Raw genomic sequence first — 18,738 nt, 5'->3', positions numbered from 1 at the left:
GGTGGCCTGAATCTACATTTTGTTGCTCCGGGTGTCCCGGGGGTTGGGGGCTGCACCCGGGGACTAGTGTGTGTGCGGTGCTGGCTCCTGCACAGTGACAGGGCATGGCCACCCAGCATGACGCCTCCATTCTTGACCATGCTGTAATTGCAGTCGCACTGCAGTTCAGCGTGATCATAAAAAATGGTGTAGCCTCCTGCTGGTGCAAACTGTATGTGCGCGCAGGAAGCCGCCACCATTTTTGTGATCACAGCGGCTGAATGTGATGTCATACAGCCGCTGTGACCACGCCCCCTGTGTCTCCTCCGTTGCAGACCCCATTTTGAAGCCTTGCCCCCGCACCGCTCCATCCCTGACTTGGAAATGGAGTGTTGCTGACCCCCCTCTCCCCCCCCCGCCCCGATTGACAGGCAGAGGCGATCGCATTCTCTGCGGGGTGCCGCAGAAAATGCAGGCACATGCGTATGCTGTTAGCAATTTTTGCAGTTGGATCGCTTATTGTGATTGCATTCCAACCTGAATCAGGCCCTATTACCTATCACAATGCGCTGCGGGCAGTACAAAATTGGGTTAATATAGGAGTAAAACTCCCAGACCTGTGCTCCTTAACTGTACCTGGTGGCTAGTGGAGCGGCTGCCCAGTAATCAGTGTCCACGCCAGTGCGCACACGGTCCACCCCCTACGGCCACGCTCCCCTTCATCAGCGGCCTCGTGATCCGGAAGGGCGGTGTGTGTGTGACTGACCTTAGGAAGAAACTGGAGCCTCCGCTGCAGTGACCCAGCAACCAGGGCACGGGAGTATACAGCGCCGCTGGGAGTGATGAAGCTGCAGTAAAGATGTCTATTAGACCTAGCCTGCTGCAGCCCTTGTAGATTCTCATAAAACAAGTTCTTCTTTTCTTGTCAAAATTAATAGCTAAGAATAGGCTGCCTGAGGCAGGCCCCTGTTAAGTGGCCTGCTACTGAAGGCACCAACTACAAACTGAGCTCCCTGTTCATGGAAGCGGGGTTATAGAGGAGGATGCGCTGAGCATCTTGGGAACAGTCAAAAGCTTTGAGCCGGTTGGTGCCTCAGATCAAGATCCTACTCTACACCCCAATGTGAATCCTTGTGGAGTCCAGTGTACCCAACAGAAGAAATTAATGTGTCACACCCATTGGCAGCAACCTTAGAATAGCTGCTGACGGGCACAATTGAGAAAGGAAGGGGGGGGGGGACATTTGAATCCAGCACATAGATGCAATTCAAATATGTAATTTGTACCTTCCTATTTTAAAATATAATGGATGAACCTCACCCTGTGAGAACAATCTTCATGATCAAGAGATCTCATATGCAAAATAAGTATGAGTTGGGATAGGGCTGGGGAGGGTGGCTGCTCGGGCAGCCCCTCCCCCGTCAAGTTAAGGAGATTCAACTGAGGACGCACAAGGGAACTCTCGTCTGGGGACAACAACTGCAGGGAGACCACATCTGTTCAGATGAACATGGGAGGGTGGAAGGCTGCCTAATATTGAAGCACCATCAAATATCAAACCATATGCAACAACTAGTACAAGCATTCCTGGGGGAAGGTCTGCAGAAGACGGATTTGCATACGGTGATGTCATCCAAGATGTGGGCCAAAGTTGGCTGGAACCCTCATCTGCATATGAAAAGAGAAAAGGGGCATGCAGGGCATGGCGGCCTTTTGCGGTGCTTGGATGACCCCTAGTTCGCATTAAACACCCCCACCCTACTTTGGTGTGGGGCTCATGTTGGCCATGCCCCATCCCCTGAAGCATTCAAGCTGATTTCTTGCAGCAGCTGGGCACTGTAACAGCTCCAGAGCTGTTCTGTAAGGCAAGTAAAAGGGTGTGGGCCCTGCAGCACCACCTGTAGTTCGCATTGTGCGTTGGAAGGCACAAAGTAAGCAGACGGGAGGAGAAGTCAGGATAGTGCGCAAGGGCATCCTTTTCTCTTAGTCCGTAGAGGATGCTGGGGTCACATTAAGAACCATGGGGTATAGACGGGATCCGCAAGAGACATGGGCACTTTAAGACTTTCAAAGGGTGTGAACTGGCTCCTCCCTCTATGCCCCTCCTCCAGACTCCAGTTATAGGAACTGTGCCCAGGGAGACGGACATTTCGAGGAAAGTATTTATTGTTAAACTAAGGTGAGCATCTTACCAGCTCACACCTTAAGCATGCCGCAGAACGTGGCATTCAACAGAACACAAGCCAACGGCATGAACAATTGCAGCAAAAAGCTGACCAGAACCATAACATAACATGTGTATAACCACAAGTAATAACTGCAGACACAGTATGGACTGGGACGGGTGCCCAGCATCCTCTACGGACTAAGAGAAAAGGATTTACCGGTAGGTATTAAAATCCTATTTTCTCATACGACCTAGAGGATGCTGGGGTCACATTAAGAACCATGGGGTTATACCAAAGCTCTTGAACGGGTGGGAGAGTGCGTACGACTCTGCAGCACCGAATGACCCAACTTGAGGTTATCATCAGCCAAGGTATCAAACTTGTAAAACTTAGCAAAAGTGTTTACTAAATAGCTGCTCGGCAAAGTTGCAATGCCGAGACTCCCCGACCAGCTGCCCAGGATGAACCCACCTTTCTAGTAGAATGGGTCTTCACCTAATTCAGTAACGGCAATCCTGCCATGGAATGAGCATGCTGAATCTTACCACAGATCCAGCGCATAATGGTCTACATGGAAGCAGGACACCCAATCCTGTTGGGAGCATACAGGACAAACAGAGCCTCTGTTTTCCTAATCTGAACCGTTCTGGTGACATAAATTTTCAAAGTTCTGACCACAGCCAGAGACTTTGACTCAACGAAGGTGTCAGTGGCCAAAGGCACCATGTGGAAAGATGAACCACCTTCGGCAGAAATTGTTGACGTGTCCTCAATTCTGCTCTATCTTCATGAAAGATCAAATAAAGGCTCTTGTGATACTGCATGGTTTGTACTGTTTTCCATGTGCTCCCAGATCTTTCAAGCAAGTAGCATGGTCAAGAAAGTTCTGTTTGAAAAGAAACAACATTTACTGTCATTGTTATAGAATTTGGGAGAAAAAACAAGAAGAAATCTGCACTGTTGACGCACTGGACAGAATGAATGAATCATAAAATATAACCTTTATTAAGTATGTATTAAAATTGGATAAATATTAATATTATTATCCCAAACTGCAGTGAAACATAAAGGTTAAAATCACAGAACTAACATACATGTGCATAAGAAGAATAAAGAGATGTGAAAAAAAGGTTTAAAAAGCGTGTCCGTGTGTGATTATTTTTGAAGGCACAACCCTGGCGGGGTTGTTTATATAGATATATATGTTGCTAATAATCACTTTCTAGCGTAATGTTATTAAATAGCTGTTAGTATCTATGTCGTCAGGTACCACTGGGTCGTATCCTATATACTCCCTTCACTCAATAGGGGTTACCTCCCGGGAAGCCATCCCCATTGGCGAATTTGTGGGGGTGATTGAGTATAACCGGTAAGCTAACCTCCAATTTGTGGGGTGCTTAGGTAGATGGGGATCACTTATTTCTCTGTGTCCCCTAAGACTATATTCCTAAATTCAATACCACAGGGGGATAGCTTTCTATATCGGATAAGGAATCACTTGATAGGGAAATCTCTATGCATCATGGAAAGATCATATTTATTAATATCCAAACTAAAAAAATGATGAATAGCTTTAATTTAGCTGTTTAGATATAGTTAATTGGCGAGATATACCAACAGGTGCGGTTGCCTTAAGGAATATGGCAATTCCAATATAAATAGCAGCCCTCCTTCATATAATCAGCCAGATCTTATTAAATCTGGTCCAGATATAGCCGTTCAGATATACTTAATTGACAACATATATCAATCGGTGGGGTTGCCTTAAGGAATATAGCAATTCCAATTCTCATATAAATAGCAACCTTCCTTCATATATTCAGCCAGATCTTATTTAATCTGATCTAGGCGTAGGCAATAATGCTTTCCTTAGAGGTATAGCCACCTCAATTCTTATTAGGAAGCAAAGTGTCTGTCATAATGGTTTATCCAATTCATCTAAGAAATAATATATTCCATGTGTCAGAGATTCATTACTCTCTATTTACACTGTTAAAGAGTTAATTCTTATTATGTTACAGTGTAATGAAATTATCATATAGGGAGATGTGGCAATTCCATGTGCTATATATATAATAACCCTTAGTGGTCCAGATTCCACAATGAGGAATTTTCTTATAAACCGCTGAAACACACAGCTGTTTGACTGACTTCCAAATATATCTATCTCACTTTGTAACAGTCTTATGATAGAGAAACTGTTACATATTCGGTCACTTAGTTATCTAAAGGTAAACAGACTCAGTGTGAGGGTAATATAATATATCAAATGCGCTGTCAATAATCGTGGTAACTGGTGTAATAATGTGGTATATTGAGTATGCTAGTAAGGCATATAACTGCTCTCCAGCCTTTAAGTGTTACCAATCAATTTGTTACACTGTAAAGGATTTATGGTGTCCTGTTAGGACATGCAGCTGCTAGGCTGACTCAAAGATTTATCCATTTGTAACAATTATGTAACAGTTATATACATGTTACTGGTATTACATAGAAATAGTATGACACAGGCCAGCAGTCCCATGTGTCTAGATTCCACAATAGGAGATTTTCTTTGTCTTATAAACTGCTGGAACACACAGCTGCTAGACTGACTTCAAATATATATATTACTTTGTAACAGTCTTATAGTAAAGAGACTGTTACACACTGTCATTTAGTTATCTCAAGGTTAGCAGATTCTGTGTGAGGATAGTGTTCTGTTAGAACATGCAGCTGCTAGGCTGACTCATAGAAAATGTATCCATTTGTAACAAATGACACATACAGCATTAAATTAATATCTATAGCAGCCCATGTGACATCTCTACTCTTATCATAATTGTCTGGTTATTGCCAATCTGGACAGCAGGAGTGATATATATTCACTAGTCCCAATATCCCATCATATAAATATACCCACACTGATATACTTTCTTATCAAGAGTTATTAGTAGCTATCTGTATGCACTTTAGACATTGTATCTGCTAAGTGACATCATATCTAGTGTATTCCTTTCTTATAGCTCAGCTTCTATTCCCTATTAGTGGAGACTAACAGCTAACATCATAATCATATATTTTTGTTTTATAACATTTCACATGAGTCAAATACACGCGGACACGCCGTGCCCTACACGTGTGTTTCACTGCATCTATGGCAACTTACATTAAAGCTAACAAGAAAGCACACTCGTTCTGTCTTTAAACTGATAAAAGAAACCCCAAAAATATGGGGCATGCAAAAATTGAGATAAAACTCAGTTTTGCTCCTCTCCACGGAAATCTTTAATAAAAGGCGAAATATTTGTTAGTTCTGAAGAGAAACCAGAGCATGACCAAGATTCCACCTGTCGCCTGAGTGCCATGCCAGCAGTTCTCATTGAGCTCAAAGTGAGCACCCAATTTGAAAGAAAGATAGCAGATTTCTCACCAGGCTTCCCCTAGCTATAAACATGGTTTGTACTCTTTTCCATGTGTTCCCAGATCTTTCAAGCAATTAGTATAGTCAAGAAAGTTCTGTTTGAAAAGAAACAAACATTTACTGTCATTTCTATGCAAATGAGCTTACATTAAAGCACACTCGTTCTATCTTTAAACAGATAAAATAAAACCCCAATAAGATGGGGAATGCAAAATTTGAGATAAAACTCAGTTTTGCTCCTCTCCACGGAAATCTTTAGTAAAAGGCGAAAGATTTGTTCGTTCTGAAGAGAAACCAGAGCATGACCAAGATTCCACCTGTCGCCTGAGTGCCATGCCAGCAGTCCTCATTCAGATCAAAGTGAGCGCCCAATTTGAAAGAAAGCAGATTTCTCACCTGGCTTCTCCTTGCTATAAGCATGGTTTGTACTGTATTCCATGTGCTCCCAGATCTTTCAAGCAAGTAGCATGGTCAAGAAAGTTCTGTTTGAAAAGAAACAAACATTTACTGTAATTTCTATGCAAATGAGCTTTCATTAAAGCACACTCATTCTATCTTTAAACCGATAAAAGAAAATCCAAAAAGATGGGGCATGCAAAAATTGAGGTAAAACTCAGTTTTGCTCCTCTCCACGGAAATCTTTAGTAAAAGGCGAAAGATTTGTTCGTTCTGAAGAGAAACCAGAGCATGACCAAGATTTTCATCTGAAAATATGTGTTCTCCCTGCAGTTGTTGTCCCCAGATGAGAGTTCCCTTGTGCTGCCTCAGTTGAATCTCCTTTACTTGACAGAGATGTGCCTGAGCAGCGGCCCTCCCCAGCCCTATCCCAAATCATACTTATTTTGCATAGGAGATACCATGGTCATGAAGATTGTTCTCCCAGGGTGAGGTTCATTCATTGCATTCTGGGTATGCTGACCCCTGTGATTTCCCCAACGTGGGAAACTCGACTGCATTATTTGTGGTAGTGGGGGACTGTGTTTGTGCTTTCCTCTGGTCAGCTCTGGTAAAAGTCAGATTTCTTTGTCTCAGATCTTCCTCTAGCCTTGTTCTTCTTTCGAGAGTTCCCTTGTGCTGCCTCAGTTGGATCTCCTTCACTTGACAGGGGGTGCCCGAGCAGCAATCCTCCACAGCTCTAGCCCAACTCCTACTTACCTGCCAGGTGAGATACTATGATCTTCACTGTTAGGGCAATCAGGATGTGGAATTCCCTGCCAGGGAAGGTGGTAATGGCGGACTCTGTAATTGGATTTAAAAAAGGAATGGATACATTTCTGAATGAAAAAGCTATCTAAGGTTATAATACTTAAAATATCAACATGGTTAATCCGGGGGTAACATGAGTTATAGTAGCTAACTAGTCATAAAACATTATTCAGCAAGTATGTAGAATCATCACAACTTAAAACAGGTTGAACACGATGGGCAATTTGCCTCTATTCAACCTCAAAAACTATGTTACTATATGTTACTATATTACTATGTTACTGTAGTATACAGAAAACCAAAATGCAATGAACAGTGATAGTGAGCACTGATGAGGATACTAGAACTGACACTGAGCAGCAAGATGCAGCACTGGACTATTAGTAATGTACTGTAGTATGCTGAGCACCACAATGCAGCACAAGACAATGAGCAGTGATACTGAGCACTGATGAGGATACTACTGAGAACTGACACTGAGCAGGAGAGACACACTACTAGTATTACTGAGCAGCAATAAGTAACCACTGATACTGAGCACTGATATTGAGATTTCCACTGAGAGAACATAGCCACGTCCATTCCGCTCTCTCTTCAATGCACGAGTAAAAATGGCGGCAACGCGCAGCTCTTTATATGGAATCCGAATCTCGCGAGAATCCGACAGCGGGATGATGACATTTTCCCTTGTTCAGGTTTTGCGAGTCAGGCGGGAACAACCGAGCCTGCCTCGGACCAGTGTAAACAACGTGGAGTTCGTGGGGAATTCGGTTCTCGGAGAACCGAACCCGCTCCTCTCTACCTTATACCAATCAATTTTTTTATTTTCAATCTAAGCCCCTGCAGTTTTCTGTAAGCATCTGCTTCGCTATGATGATCAACAAGTCACAAGGGCAAACACTCAGGGCTTGAGGCGTAGATCTTAGGACCAGCTGCTACAAGCATGGCAGAGGTGTCACTATCACTGGTGACACCCAGAGAGGTGGCGAGGGAGATTGTAATGCAGTGCGCGCAGATAAGCAGCGCAATGGTAAAAAGGAGGCATGGTTTCATAGGTAGGGGCGTGGCCTGGTGGCCTGAATCTACATTTTGTTGCTCCGGGTGTCCCGGGGGTTGGGGGCTGCACCCGGGGACTAGTGTGTGAGCGGTGCTGGCTCCTGCACAGTGAAAGGGCATGGCCACCCAGCATGACGCCTCCCTTCTTGACCATGCTGTAATTGCAGTCGCACTGCAGTTCAGCGTGATCATAAAAAATGGTGTAGCCTCCTGCTGGTGCAGACTGTATGTGCGCGCAGGAAGCCGCCACCATTTTTGTGATCACAGCGGCTGAATGTGATGTCATACAGCCGCTGTGACCACGCCCCCTGTGTCTACTCCGTTGCAGACCCCATTTTGAAGCCTTGCCCCCGCACCGCTCCATCCCTGACTTGGAAATGGAGTGTTGCTGACCCACCTATCCCCCCCCGCCCCGATTGACAGGCAGAGGCGATCGCATTCTCTGCGCGGTGCCGCAGAAAATGCAGGCACATGCGTATGCTCTTAGCAATTTTTGCAGTTGGATCGCTTATTGTGATTGCAATCCAACCTGAATCAGGCCCTATTACCTATCACAATGCGCTGCGGGCAGTACAAAATTGGGTTAATATAGGAGAAAAACCCCCAGACCTGTGCTCCTTAACTGTACCTGGTGGCTAGTGGAGCGGCTGCCCAGTAATCAGTGTCCACGCCAGTGCGCACACGGTCCACCCCCTACGGCCACGCTCCCCTTCATCAGCGGCCTCGTGATCCGGAAGGGTGGTGTGTGTGTGACTGACCTTAGGATGAAACCGGACCCTCCGCTGCAGTGACCCAGCAACCAGGGCACGGGAGTATACAGCGCCGCTGGGAGTGATGAAGCTGCAGTAAAGATGTCTATTAGACCTAGCCTGCTGCAGCCCTTGTAGATTCTCATAAAACAAGTTCTTCTTTTCTTGTCAAAATTTATAGCTAAGAATAGGCTGCCTGAGGCAGGCCCATGTTAAGTGGCCTGCTACTGAAGGCACCAACTACAAACTGAGCTCCCTGTTCATGGAAGCGGGGTTATAGAGGAGAATGCACTGAGCATCTTGGGAACAGTCAAAAGCTTTGAGCCGGTTGGTGCCTCAGATCAAGATCCTACTCTACACCCCAATGTGAATCCTTGTGGAGTCCAGTGTACCCCACAGAAGAAATTAATGTGTCACACCCATTGGCAGCAACCTTAGAATAGCTGCTGACGGGCACAATTGAGAAAGGAAGGGGGGGGGGGACATTTGAATCCAGCACATAAATGCAATTCAAATATGTAATTTGTACCTTCCTATTTTAAAATATAATGGATGAACCTCACCCTGTGAGAACAATCTTCATGATCAAGAGATCACATATGCAAAATAAGTATGAGTTGGGATAGGGCTGGGGAGGGTGGCTGCTCGGGCAGCCCCTCCCCCGTCAAGTTAAGGAGATTCAACTGAGGAAGCACAAGGGAACTCTCGTCTGGGGACAACAACTGCAGGGAGACCACATCTTTTCAGATGAACATGGGAGGGCGGAAGGCTGCCTAATACTGAAGCACCATCAAATATCAAACCATATGCAACATCTAGTACAAGCCTTCCTGGGGGAAGGTCTGCAGCAGACGGATTTGCATACAGTGATGTTATTCAAGCAGTGGGCCAAAGTTGGCTGGAACCCTCATCTGCATATGAAAAGAGAAAAGGGGCGTGCAGGGCATGGCGGCCTTTTGCAGTGCTTGGATGACCCCTAGTTCTCATTAGACACCCCCACCCTCCTTTGGTGTGGGGCTCATGTTGGCCATGCCCCATCCCCTGAAGCATTCAAGCTGATTTCTTGCAGCAGCTGGGCACTGTAACAGCTCCAGAGCTGTTCTGTAAGGCAAGTAAAAGGGTGTGGGCCCTGCAGCACCACCTGTAGTTTGCATTGTGCGTTGGAAGGCACAAAGTAAGCAGACGGGAGGAGAAGTCAGGATAGTGCGCAAGGGCATCCTTTTCTCTTAGTCCGTAGAGGATGCTGGGGTCACATTAAGAACCATGGGGTATAGACGGGATCCGCAAGAGACATGGGCACTTTAAGACTATCAAAGGGTGTGAACTGGCTCCTCCCTCTATGCCCCTCCTCCAGACTCCAGTTATAGGAACTGTGCCCATGGAGACGGACATTTCGAGGAAAGGATTTATTGTTAAACTAAGGTGAGCATCTTACCAGCTCACACCTTAAGCATGCCGCAGAACGTGGCATTCAACAGAACACAAGCCAACGGCATGAATAATTGCAGCAAAAAGCTGACCAGAACCATAACACAACATGTGTATAACCACAAGTAATAACTGCAGACACAGTATGGACTGGGACGGGTGCCCAGCATCCTCTACAGACTAAGAGAAAAGGATTTACCGGTAGGTATTAAAATCCTATTTTCTCATACGACCTAGAGGATGCTGGGGTCACATTAAGAACCATGGGGTTATACCAAAGCTCTTGAACGGGTGGAAGAGTGCGTACGACTCTGCAGCACCGAATTACCCAACTTGAAGTTATCATCGGCCAAGGTATCAAACTTGTAAAACTTAGCAAAAGTGTTTACTAAATAGCTGCTCGGCAAAGTTGCAATGCCGAGACTCCCCGACCAGCTGCCCAGGATGAACCCACCTTTCTAGTAGAATGGGTCTTCACCTAATTCAGTAACGGCAATCCTGCCATGGAATGAGCATGCTGAATCTTACCACAGATCCAGCGCATAATGGTCTACATGGAAGCAGGACACCCAATCCTGTTGGGAGCATACAGGACAAACAGAGCCTCTGTTTTCCTAATCTGAACCGTTCTGGTGACATAAATTTTCAAAGTTCTGACCACAGCCAGAGACTTTGACTCAACGAAGGTGTCAGTGGCCAAAGGCACCATGTGGAAAGATGAACCACCTTCGGCAGAAATTGTTGACGTGTCCCCAATTCTGCTCTATCTTCATGAAAGATCAAATAAAGGCTCTTGTGATACTGCATGGTTTGTACTGTTTTCCATGTGCTCCCAGATCTTTCAAGCAAGTAGCATGGTCAAGAAAGTTCTGTTTGAAAAGAAACAAACATTTACTGTCATTGTTATGCAAATAAACTTACATTAAAGCTAACCAGAAAGCACACTCGTTCTGTCTTTAAACTGATAAAAGAAACCCCAATAATATGGGCATACCTCCCAACTTTGTCGGCTCGCAAAGAGGGACACACGCGCGGCGAAGTCGCACGCGCTCCCAAAAAGGGCGTGGCCTAAGTAAAAAGGGGCATGGCTTCGCGGGAGGACCCGCGATCGCGAGTCACGCCCCCGTTTTCGGCACTGAGGGGGCATGCCCAGCGCTCTGTGAGCCGCTGGCATGCCACCTCTCCCTCTGACTTCAGTGAATAGACGCTGTGCGCACAGCGACTATTCACCGCTGCTCTGCTAAGCAGGGCAGCGACAGACAGAGCCTCCCAACTGTCCTCCCCACCGCGGGACACTGCGGCCCGCAGGTGGGACAGCGGGACAGTCCCCAAAAAACGGGACTGTCCCGCGAAAATCGGGACAGTTGGGAGGTATGATATGGGGCATGCAAAAATTGAGATAAAACTCAGTTTTGCTCCTCTCCACGGAAATCTTTAGTAAAAGGCGAAAGATTTGTTCGTTCTGAAGAGAAACCAGAGCATAACCAAGATTCCACCTGTCGCCTGAGTGCCATGCCAGCAGTCCTCATTCAGCTCAAAGTGAGCACCCAATTTGAAAGAAAGAAAGCAGATTTCTCACCAGGCTTCCCCTTGCTATAAACATGGTTTGTACTCTTTTCCATGTGCTCCCAGATCTTTCAAGCAATTAGTATGGTCAAGAAAGTTCTGCTTGAAAAGAAACAGACATTTATTGTCATTGTTATGCAAATAAACTTACATTAAAGCTAACAAGAAAGCACACTTGTTCTGTCTTTAAACTGATAAAAGAAACCCCAATAATATGGGGCATGCAAAAATTGAGATAAAACTCAGTTTTGCTCCTCTCCACGGATAATCTTTAATAAAAGGCGAAAGATTTGTTCATTCTGAAGAGAAACCAGAGCATGACCAAGATTCCACCTGTCGCCTGAGTGCTGTGCCAGCAGTCCTCATTCAGATCAAAGTGAGCGCCCAATTTGAAAGAAAGCAGATTTCTCACCTGGCTTCTCCTTGCTATAAGCATGGTTTGTACTGTATTCCATGTGCTCCCAGATCTTTAAAGCAAGTAGCATGGTCAAGAAAGTTCTGTTTGAACATAAATAAACATTTACTGTCATTTCTATGCAAATGAGCTTACATTAAAGCACACTCATTCTATCTTTAAACCGGTAAAAGAAACCCCAAAAAGATGGAGCATGCAAAAATTGAGATAAAACTCGGTTTTGCTCCTCTCCACGGAAATCTTTAGTAAGAGGCGAAAGATTTGTTCGTTCTGAAGAGAAACCAGAGCATGACCAAGATTTTTATCTGAAAATATGTGTTCTCCCTGCAGTTGTTGTCCCCAGATGAGAGTTCCCTTGTGCTGCCTCAGCTGAATCTCCTTTACTTGACAGAGATGTGCCTGAGCAGCGGCCCTCCCCAGCCCTATCCCAAATCATACTTATTTTGCATAGGCGATACCATGGTCATGAAGATTGTTCTCCCAGGGTGAGGTTCATTTATTGCATTCTGGGTATGCTGACCCCTGTGATTTCCCCAAATGTGGGAAACTCGACTGCATTATTTGTGGTAGTGGGGGACTGTGTTTGTGCTTTCCTCTAGTCAGCTCTGGTAAAAGTCAGATTTATTTGTCTCAGATCTTCCTCTAGCCTTGTTCTTCTTTCGAGAGTTCCCTTGTGCTGCCTCAGTTGGATCTCTTTCACTTGACAGGGGGGTGCCCGAGTAGCGACCCTCCCCAGCTCTAGCCTAACTCCTACTTACCTGCCAGGTGAGATACTATGATCATGAAGGTGCTTCTCCCAGGGCAAGGCTCACCCATTGCACTCTGGGTGTGGTGCCCCTGCGATTTCCCCAAATGTGGGAAGCTTGACTGCATAATTTGTGTTTCCCCTGGTCGGCTCTCGTATAATTCAGATCTCTTTGTCTCAGGTCTCTCTCCAGCCTAGTTTGCTGTCTGTTTCCACTTCTTTTTTCATGAGCCCCTCCCTTTTATACCCTTGTGCACTATCCTGACTTCTCCTCTTGTCTGCTTATTTTGTGCCTTCCAATGCACAATGCAAACTACAGGTAGTGCTGCAGGGCCCACACCCTTTTACTTGCCGTACAGAGCAGCTCTGGAGCTGTTACAGTGCCCAGCTGCTGCAAGAAATCAGCTTGAATGCTTCAGGGGCTGGGGCATAGCCAACATGAGCCCCACACCGAAGGAGGGTGGAGGTGTTTAATGCGAACTAGGGGTCATCCAAGCGCCGCAAAAGGCCGCTATGCCCTGCACGCCCCTTTTCTCTTTTCATATGCAGACGAGGGTTGAAGCCAACTTTGACCCACTGCTTGGATGACATCACCGTATGCAAATCCATCTGCTGCAGGCCTTCCCCCAGGAATGTTTGCACTAGTTGTTGCATTTGGTTTGTTGTTTGGGGGTGCTTCATTAATAGGCAGCCTTCTGCCCTCCCATGTTCATCTGAAAATATGTGTTCTCCCTGCAGTTGTTGTCCCCAGATGAGAGTTCCCTTGTGCTGCCTCAGTTGAATCTCCTTTACTTGACAGAGATGTGCCTGAGCAGCGGCCCTCCCCAGCCCTATCCCAAATCATACTTATTTTGCATAGGAGATACCATGGTCATGAAGATTGTTCTCCCAGGGTGAGGTTCATTCATTGCATTCTGGGTATGCTGACCCCTGTGATTTCCCCAAATGTGGGAAACTCGACTGCATTATTTGTGGTAGTGGGGGACTGTGTTTGTGCTTTCCTCTGGTCAGCTCTGGTAAAAGTCAGATTTATTTGTCTCAGATCTTCCTCTAGCCTTGTTCTTCTTTCGAGAGTTCCCTTGTGCTGCCTCAGTTGAATCTCCTTCACTTGACAGGGGGGTACCCGAGCAGCGACCCTCCCCAGCTCTAGCCCAACTTCTACTTACCTGGCAGGTGAGATACTATGATCATGTAGGTGCTTCTCCCAGGGCAAGGCTCACCCATTGCACTCTGGGTGTGCTGCTCCTGCGATTTCCCCAAATGTGGGAAACTTGACTGCATAATTTGTGTTTCCCCTGGTCGGCTCTCGTATAATTCAGATCTCTTTGTCTCAGGTCTCTCTCCAGCCTAGTTTGCTGTCTGTTTCAACTTCTCTTTTCTTGAGCCGCTCCCTTCTATGCCCTTGCGCACTATCCTGACTTCTCCCGTCTGCTTACTTTGTGCCTTCCAATGCACAATGCAAACTACAGGTAGTGCTGCAGGGCCCACACCCTTTTACTTGCCGTTCAGAGCAGCTCTGGAGCTGTTACAGTGCCCAGCTGCTGCAAGAAATCAGCTTGAATGCTTCAGGGGCTGGGGCATAGCCAACATGAGCCCCACACCGAAGGAGGGTGGAGGTGTTTAATGCGAACTAGGGGTCATCCAAGCGCCGCAAAAGGCCGCCATGCCCTGCACGCCCCTTTTCTCTTTTCATATGCAGACGAGGGTTGAAGCCAACTTTGACCCACTGCTTGGATGACATCACTATATGCAAATCCATCTGCTGCAGGCCTTCCCCCAGGAATGCTTGTACTAGTTGTTGCATTTGGTTTGTTGTTTGGGGGTGCTTCAGTATTAGGCAGCCTTCTGCCCTCCCATGTTTATCTGAAAATATGTGTTCTCCCTGCAGTTGTTGTCCCCAGATGAGAGTTCCCTTGTGCTGCCTTAGTTGAATCTCCTTTACTTGACAGAGATGTGCCTGAGCAGCGGCCCTTCCCAACCCTATCCCAAATCATACTTATTTTGCATAGGCGATACCATGGTCATGAAGATTGTTCTCCCAGGGTGAGGTTCATTCATTGCATTCTGGGTATGCTGACCCCTGTGATTTCCCCAAATGTGGGAAACTCGACTGCATTATTTGTGGTAGTGGGGGACTGTGTTTGTGCTTTCCTCTGGACAGCTCTGGTAAAAGTCAGATTTCTTTGTCTCAGATCTTCCTCTAGCCTTGTTCTTCTTTCGAGAGTTCCCTTGTGCTGCCTCAGTTGGATCTCTTTAACTTGACAGGGGGGTGCCCGAGCAGCGACCCTCCCCAGCTCTAGCCCAACTCCTACTTACTTGCCAGGTGAGATACTATGATCATGAAGGATCTTCTCCCAGGGCAAGGCTCACCCATTGCACTCTGGGTGTGGTGCCCCTGCGATTTCCCCAAATGTGGGAAGCTTGACTGCATAATTTGTGTTTCCCCTGGTCGGCTCTCGTATAATTCAGATCTCTTTGTCTCAGGTCTCTCTCCAGCCTAGTTTGCTGTCTGTTTCCACTTCTTTTTTCATGAGCCCCTCCCTTTTATACCCTTGTGCACTATCCTGACTTCTCCTCCTGTCTGCTTACTTTGTGCCTTCCAATGCACAATGCAAACTACAGGTAGTGCTGCAGGGCCCACACCCTTTTACTTGCCGTACAGAGCAGCTCTGGAGCTGTTACAGTGCCCAGCTGCTGCAAGAAATCAGCTTGAATGCTTCAGGGGCTGGGGCATAGCCAACATGAGCCCCACACCGAAGGAGGGTGGAGGTGTTTAATGCGAACTAGGGGTCATCCAAGCGCCGCAAAAGGCCGCCATGCCCTGCACGCCCCTTTTCTCTTTTCATATGCAGACGAGGGTTGAAGCCAACTTTGACCCACTGCTTGGATGACATCACCGTATGCAAATCCATCTGCTGCAGGCCTTCCCCCAGGAATGCTTGCACTAGTTGATGCATTTGGTTTGTTGTTTGGGGGTGCTTCAGTATTAGGCAGCCTTCTGCCCTCCCATGTTCATCTGAAAATATGTGTTCTCCCTGCAGTTGTTGTCCCCAGATGAGAGTTCCCTTGTGCTGCCTCAGTTGAATCTCCTTTACTTGACAGAGATGTGCCTGAGCAGCGGCCCTCCCCAGCCCTATCCCAAATCATACTTATTTTGCATAGGAGATACCATGGTCATGAAGATTGTTCTCCCACGGTGAGGTTCATTCATTGCATTCTGGGTATGCTGACCCCTGTGATTTCCCCAAATGTGGGAAACTCGACTGCTTTATTTGTGGTAGTGGGGGACTGTGTTTGTGCTTTCCTCTGGTCAGCTCTGGTAAAAGTCAGATTTCTTTGTCTCAGATCTTCCTTTAGCCTTGTTCTTCTTTCGAGAGTTCCCTTGTGCTGCCTCAGTTGGATCTCCTTCACTTGACAGGGGGGTACCCGAGCAGCGACCCTCCCCAGCTCTAGCCCAACTTCTACTTACCTGGCAGGTGAGATACTATGATCATGTAGGTGCTTCTCCCAGGGCAAGCCTCACCCATTGCACTCTGGGTGTGCTGCTCCTGCGATTTCCCCAAATGTGGGAAACTTGACTGCATAATTTGTGTTTCCCCTGGTCGGCTCTCGTATAATTCAGATCTCTTTGTCTCAGGTCTCTCTCCAGCCTAGTTTGCTGTCTGTTTCAACTTCTCTTTTCTTGAGCCGCTCCCTTCTATGCCCTTGCGCACTATCCTGACTTCTCCCGTCTGCTTACTTTGTGCCTTCCAATGCACAGTGCAAACTACAGGTAGTGCTGCAGGGCCCACACCCTTTTACTTGCCGTTCAGAGCTGCTCTGGAGCTGTTACAGTGCCCAGCTGCTGCAATAAATCAGCTTGAATGCTTCAGGGGATGGGGCATGGCCAACATGAGCCCCACACCAAAGGAGGGTGGGGTGTTTAATGCGAACTAGGGGTCATCCAAGCACCGCAAAAGGCCGCCATGCCCTGCACGCCCCTTTTCTCTTTTCATATGCAGATGAGGGTTGAAGCCAACTTTGACCCACTGCTTGGATGACATCACCGTATGCAAATCCGTCTTCTGCAGAACTTCCCCCAGGAATGCTTGCACTAGTTGTTGCATTTGGTTTGTTGTTTGGGGGTGCTTCAGTATTAGGCAGCCTTCTGCCCTCCCATGTTCATCTGAAAATATGTGTTCTCCCTGCAGTTGTTGTCCCCAGATGAGAGTTCCCTTGTGCTGCCTCAGTTGAATCTCCTTTACTTGACAGAGATGTGCATGAGCAGCGGCCCTCCCCAGCCCTATCCCAAATCATACTTATTTTGCATAGGAGATACCATGGTCATGAAGATTACTCTCCCAGGGTGAGGTTCATTCATTGCATTCTGGGTATGCTGACCCCTGTGATTTCCCCAAATGTGGGAAACGTGACTGCTTTATTTGTTGGTAGTGGGGGACTGTGTTTGTGTTTTCCTCTGATCTCTGGTAAAAGTCAGATTTCTTTGTTTCAGATCTTCCTCTAGCCTTGTTCTTCTTTCGAGAGTTTCCTTGTGCTGCCTCAGTTGGATCTCCTTCACTTGACAGGGGGGTGCCCGAGCAGCGACCCTCCCCAGCTCTAGCCCAACTCCTACTTACCTGCCAGGTGAGATACTATGATCATGAAGGTGCTTCTCCCAGGGCAAGGCTCACCCATTGCACTCTGGGTGTGCTGCCCCTGCGATTTCCCCAAATGTGGGAAACTTGACTGCATAATTTGTGTTTCCCCTAGTCAGGTCTCGTATAATTCAGATCTCTTTGTCTCAGGTCTCTCTCCAGCCTAGTTTGCTGTCTGTTTCCACTTCTCTTTTCTTGAGCCGCTCCCTTCTATGCCCTTGCGCACTATCCTGACTTCTCCTCCTTTCTGCTTACTTTGTGCCTTCCAACGCACAATGCGAACTACAGGTAGTGCTGCAGGGCCCACACCCTTTTACTTGCCTTACAGAGCAGCTCTGGAGCTGTTACAGTGCCCAGCTGCTGCAAGAAATCAGCTTGAATGCTTCAGGGGCTGGGGCATAGCCAACATGAGCCCCACACCGAAGGAGGGTGGAGGTGTTTAATGCAAACTAGGGGTCAGCCAAGTGCTGCAAAAGGCCACCATGCCCTGCACGCCCCTTTTCTCTTTTCATATGCAGACGAGGGTTGAAGCCAACTTTGACCCACTGCTTGGATGACATCACCATATGCAAATCTATCTGCTGCAGGCCTTCCCCCAGGAATGCTTGCACTAGTTGTTGCATTTGGTTTGTTGTTTGGGGGTGCTTCAGTATTAGGCAGCCTTCTGCCCTCCCATGTTCATCTGAAAATATGTGTTCTCCCTGCAGTTGTTGTCCCCAGATGAGAGTTCCCTTGTGCTGCCTCAGTTGAATCTCCTTTACTTGACAGAGATGTGCCTGAGCAGCGGCCCTCCCCAGCCATATCCCAAATCATACTTATTTTGCATAGGAGATACCATTGTTATGAAGATTGTTCTCCCAGGGTGCGGTTCATTCATTGCACTCTGGGTATGCTGACCCCTGTGATTTCCCCAAATGTGGGAAACTCGACTGCATTATTTGTGGTAGTGGTGGACTGTGTTTGTGCTTTCCTCTGGTCAGCTCTGGTAAAAGTCAGATTTCTTTGTCTCAGATCTTCCTCTAGCCTTGTTCTTCTTTCGAGAGTTCCTTTGTGCTGCCTCAGTTGGATCTCCTTCACTTGACAGGGGGGTGCCCGAGCAGCGACCCTCCCCAGCTCTAGCCCAACTCCTACTTACCTGCCAGGTGAGATACTATGATCATGAAGGTGCTTCTCCAAGGGCAAGGCTCACCCATTGCACTCTGGGTGTGCTGCTCCTGCGATTTCCCCAAATGTGGGAAACTTGACTGCATAATTTGTGTTTCCCCTGGTCAGGTCTCGTATAATTCAGATATCTTTGTCTCAGGTCTCTCTCCAGCCTAGTTTGCTGTCTGTTTCCACTTCTCTTTTCTTGAGCCGCTCCCTTCTATGCCCTTGCGCACTATCCTGACT

At 47.0% G+C, this 18,738-nt stretch overlaps 18 non-coding genes and 1 pseudogene across 18 annotated transcripts; 13 read left to right on the top strand and 6 right to left on the bottom strand.

The window, feature by feature from the left end:
- Positions 1 to 5,346: 5,346 nt before the first annotated feature.
- On the bottom strand, positions 5,347 to 5,462 carry LOC135005038 (U5 spliceosomal RNA). Its single transcript, XR_010205730.1, has one exon. It is a non-coding gene; the product is annotated as a U5 spliceosomal RNA (small nuclear RNA).
- Positions 5,463 to 5,737: 275 nt separating this feature from the next.
- LOC135005008 (U5 spliceosomal RNA) lies at positions 5,738 to 5,853 on the bottom strand. The gene has a single exon (XR_010205700.1). It is a non-coding gene; the product is annotated as a U5 spliceosomal RNA (small nuclear RNA).
- Positions 5,854 to 6,123: 270 nt separating this feature from the next.
- Positions 6,124 to 6,239, bottom strand: LOC135005025 (U5 spliceosomal RNA). Its single transcript, XR_010205717.1, has one exon. It is a non-coding gene; the product is annotated as a U5 spliceosomal RNA (small nuclear RNA).
- Positions 6,240 to 6,383: 144 nt separating this feature from the next.
- On the top strand, positions 6,384 to 6,546 carry LOC135005065 (U1 spliceosomal RNA). The gene has a single exon (XR_010205757.1). It is a non-coding gene; the product is annotated as a U1 spliceosomal RNA (small nuclear RNA).
- Positions 6,547 to 11,358: 4,812 nt separating this feature from the next.
- On the bottom strand, positions 11,359 to 11,471 carry LOC135005049 (U5 spliceosomal RNA). The gene has a single exon (XR_010205741.1). It is a non-coding gene; the product is annotated as a U5 spliceosomal RNA (small nuclear RNA).
- A 286-nt stretch (positions 11,472 to 11,757) lies between these two features.
- On the bottom strand, positions 11,758 to 11,874 carry LOC135005052 (U5 spliceosomal RNA). Its single transcript, XR_010205744.1, has one exon. It is a non-coding gene; the product is annotated as a U5 spliceosomal RNA (small nuclear RNA).
- A 270-nt stretch (positions 11,875 to 12,144) lies between these two features.
- LOC135005030 (U5 spliceosomal RNA) lies at positions 12,145 to 12,260 on the bottom strand. The gene has a single exon (XR_010205722.1). It is a non-coding gene; the product is annotated as a U5 spliceosomal RNA (small nuclear RNA).
- Positions 12,261 to 12,404: 144 nt separating this feature from the next.
- Positions 12,405 to 12,568, top strand: LOC135004698 (U1 spliceosomal RNA). The gene has a single exon (XR_010205426.1). It is a non-coding gene; the product is annotated as a U1 spliceosomal RNA (small nuclear RNA).
- A 152-nt stretch (positions 12,569 to 12,720) lies between these two features.
- LOC135004941 (U1 spliceosomal RNA) lies at positions 12,721 to 12,883 on the top strand. The gene has a single exon (XR_010205652.1). It is a non-coding gene; the product is annotated as a U1 spliceosomal RNA (small nuclear RNA).
- Positions 12,884 to 13,557: 674 nt separating this feature from the next.
- LOC135004841 (U1 spliceosomal RNA) lies at positions 13,558 to 13,721 on the top strand. Its single transcript, XR_010205564.1, has one exon. It is a non-coding gene; the product is annotated as a U1 spliceosomal RNA (small nuclear RNA).
- Positions 13,722 to 13,873: 152 nt separating this feature from the next.
- Positions 13,874 to 14,036, top strand: LOC135004777 (U1 spliceosomal RNA). Its single transcript, XR_010205504.1, has one exon. It is a non-coding gene; the product is annotated as a U1 spliceosomal RNA (small nuclear RNA).
- Positions 14,037 to 14,707: 671 nt separating this feature from the next.
- LOC135004664 (U1 spliceosomal RNA) lies at positions 14,708 to 14,871 on the top strand. The gene has a single exon (XR_010205394.1). It is a non-coding gene; the product is annotated as a U1 spliceosomal RNA (small nuclear RNA).
- A 152-nt stretch (positions 14,872 to 15,023) lies between these two features.
- Positions 15,024 to 15,186, top strand: LOC135004985 (U1 spliceosomal RNA). Its single transcript, XR_010205681.1, has one exon. It is a non-coding gene; the product is annotated as a U1 spliceosomal RNA (small nuclear RNA).
- A 674-nt stretch (positions 15,187 to 15,860) lies between these two features.
- LOC135004705 (U1 spliceosomal RNA) lies at positions 15,861 to 16,024 on the top strand. Its single transcript, XR_010205433.1, has one exon. It is a non-coding gene; the product is annotated as a U1 spliceosomal RNA (small nuclear RNA).
- Positions 16,025 to 16,176: 152 nt separating this feature from the next.
- LOC135004853 (U1 spliceosomal RNA) lies at positions 16,177 to 16,339 on the top strand. Its single transcript, XR_010205576.1, has one exon. It is a non-coding gene; the product is annotated as a U1 spliceosomal RNA (small nuclear RNA).
- Positions 16,340 to 17,009: 670 nt separating this feature from the next.
- Positions 17,010 to 17,174, top strand: LOC135004901 (U1 spliceosomal RNA). Its single transcript, XR_010205618.1, has one exon. It is a non-coding gene; the product is annotated as a U1 spliceosomal RNA (small nuclear RNA).
- A 149-nt stretch (positions 17,175 to 17,323) lies between these two features.
- LOC135004856 (U1 spliceosomal RNA) lies at positions 17,324 to 17,459 on the top strand (annotated as a pseudogene).
- A 701-nt stretch (positions 17,460 to 18,160) lies between these two features.
- Positions 18,161 to 18,324, top strand: LOC135004714 (U1 spliceosomal RNA). The gene has a single exon (XR_010205442.1). It is a non-coding gene; the product is annotated as a U1 spliceosomal RNA (small nuclear RNA).
- A 152-nt stretch (positions 18,325 to 18,476) lies between these two features.
- On the top strand, positions 18,477 to 18,639 carry LOC135004919 (U1 spliceosomal RNA). The gene has a single exon (XR_010205634.1). It is a non-coding gene; the product is annotated as a U1 spliceosomal RNA (small nuclear RNA).
- The last annotated feature ends 99 nt before the right edge of the window (positions 18,640 to 18,738 follow it).

Source organism: Pseudophryne corroboree, unplaced genomic scaffold, assembly GCF_028390025.1.
Source record: "Pseudophryne corroboree isolate aPseCor3 unplaced genomic scaffold, aPseCor3.hap2 scaffold_195, whole genome shotgun sequence".
In the NCBI taxonomy this organism is placed as follows: domain Eukaryota; kingdom Metazoa; phylum Chordata; class Amphibia; order Anura; family Myobatrachidae; genus Pseudophryne; species Pseudophryne corroboree.
This window is presented reverse-complemented; position numbering and strand designations above follow the sequence as displayed.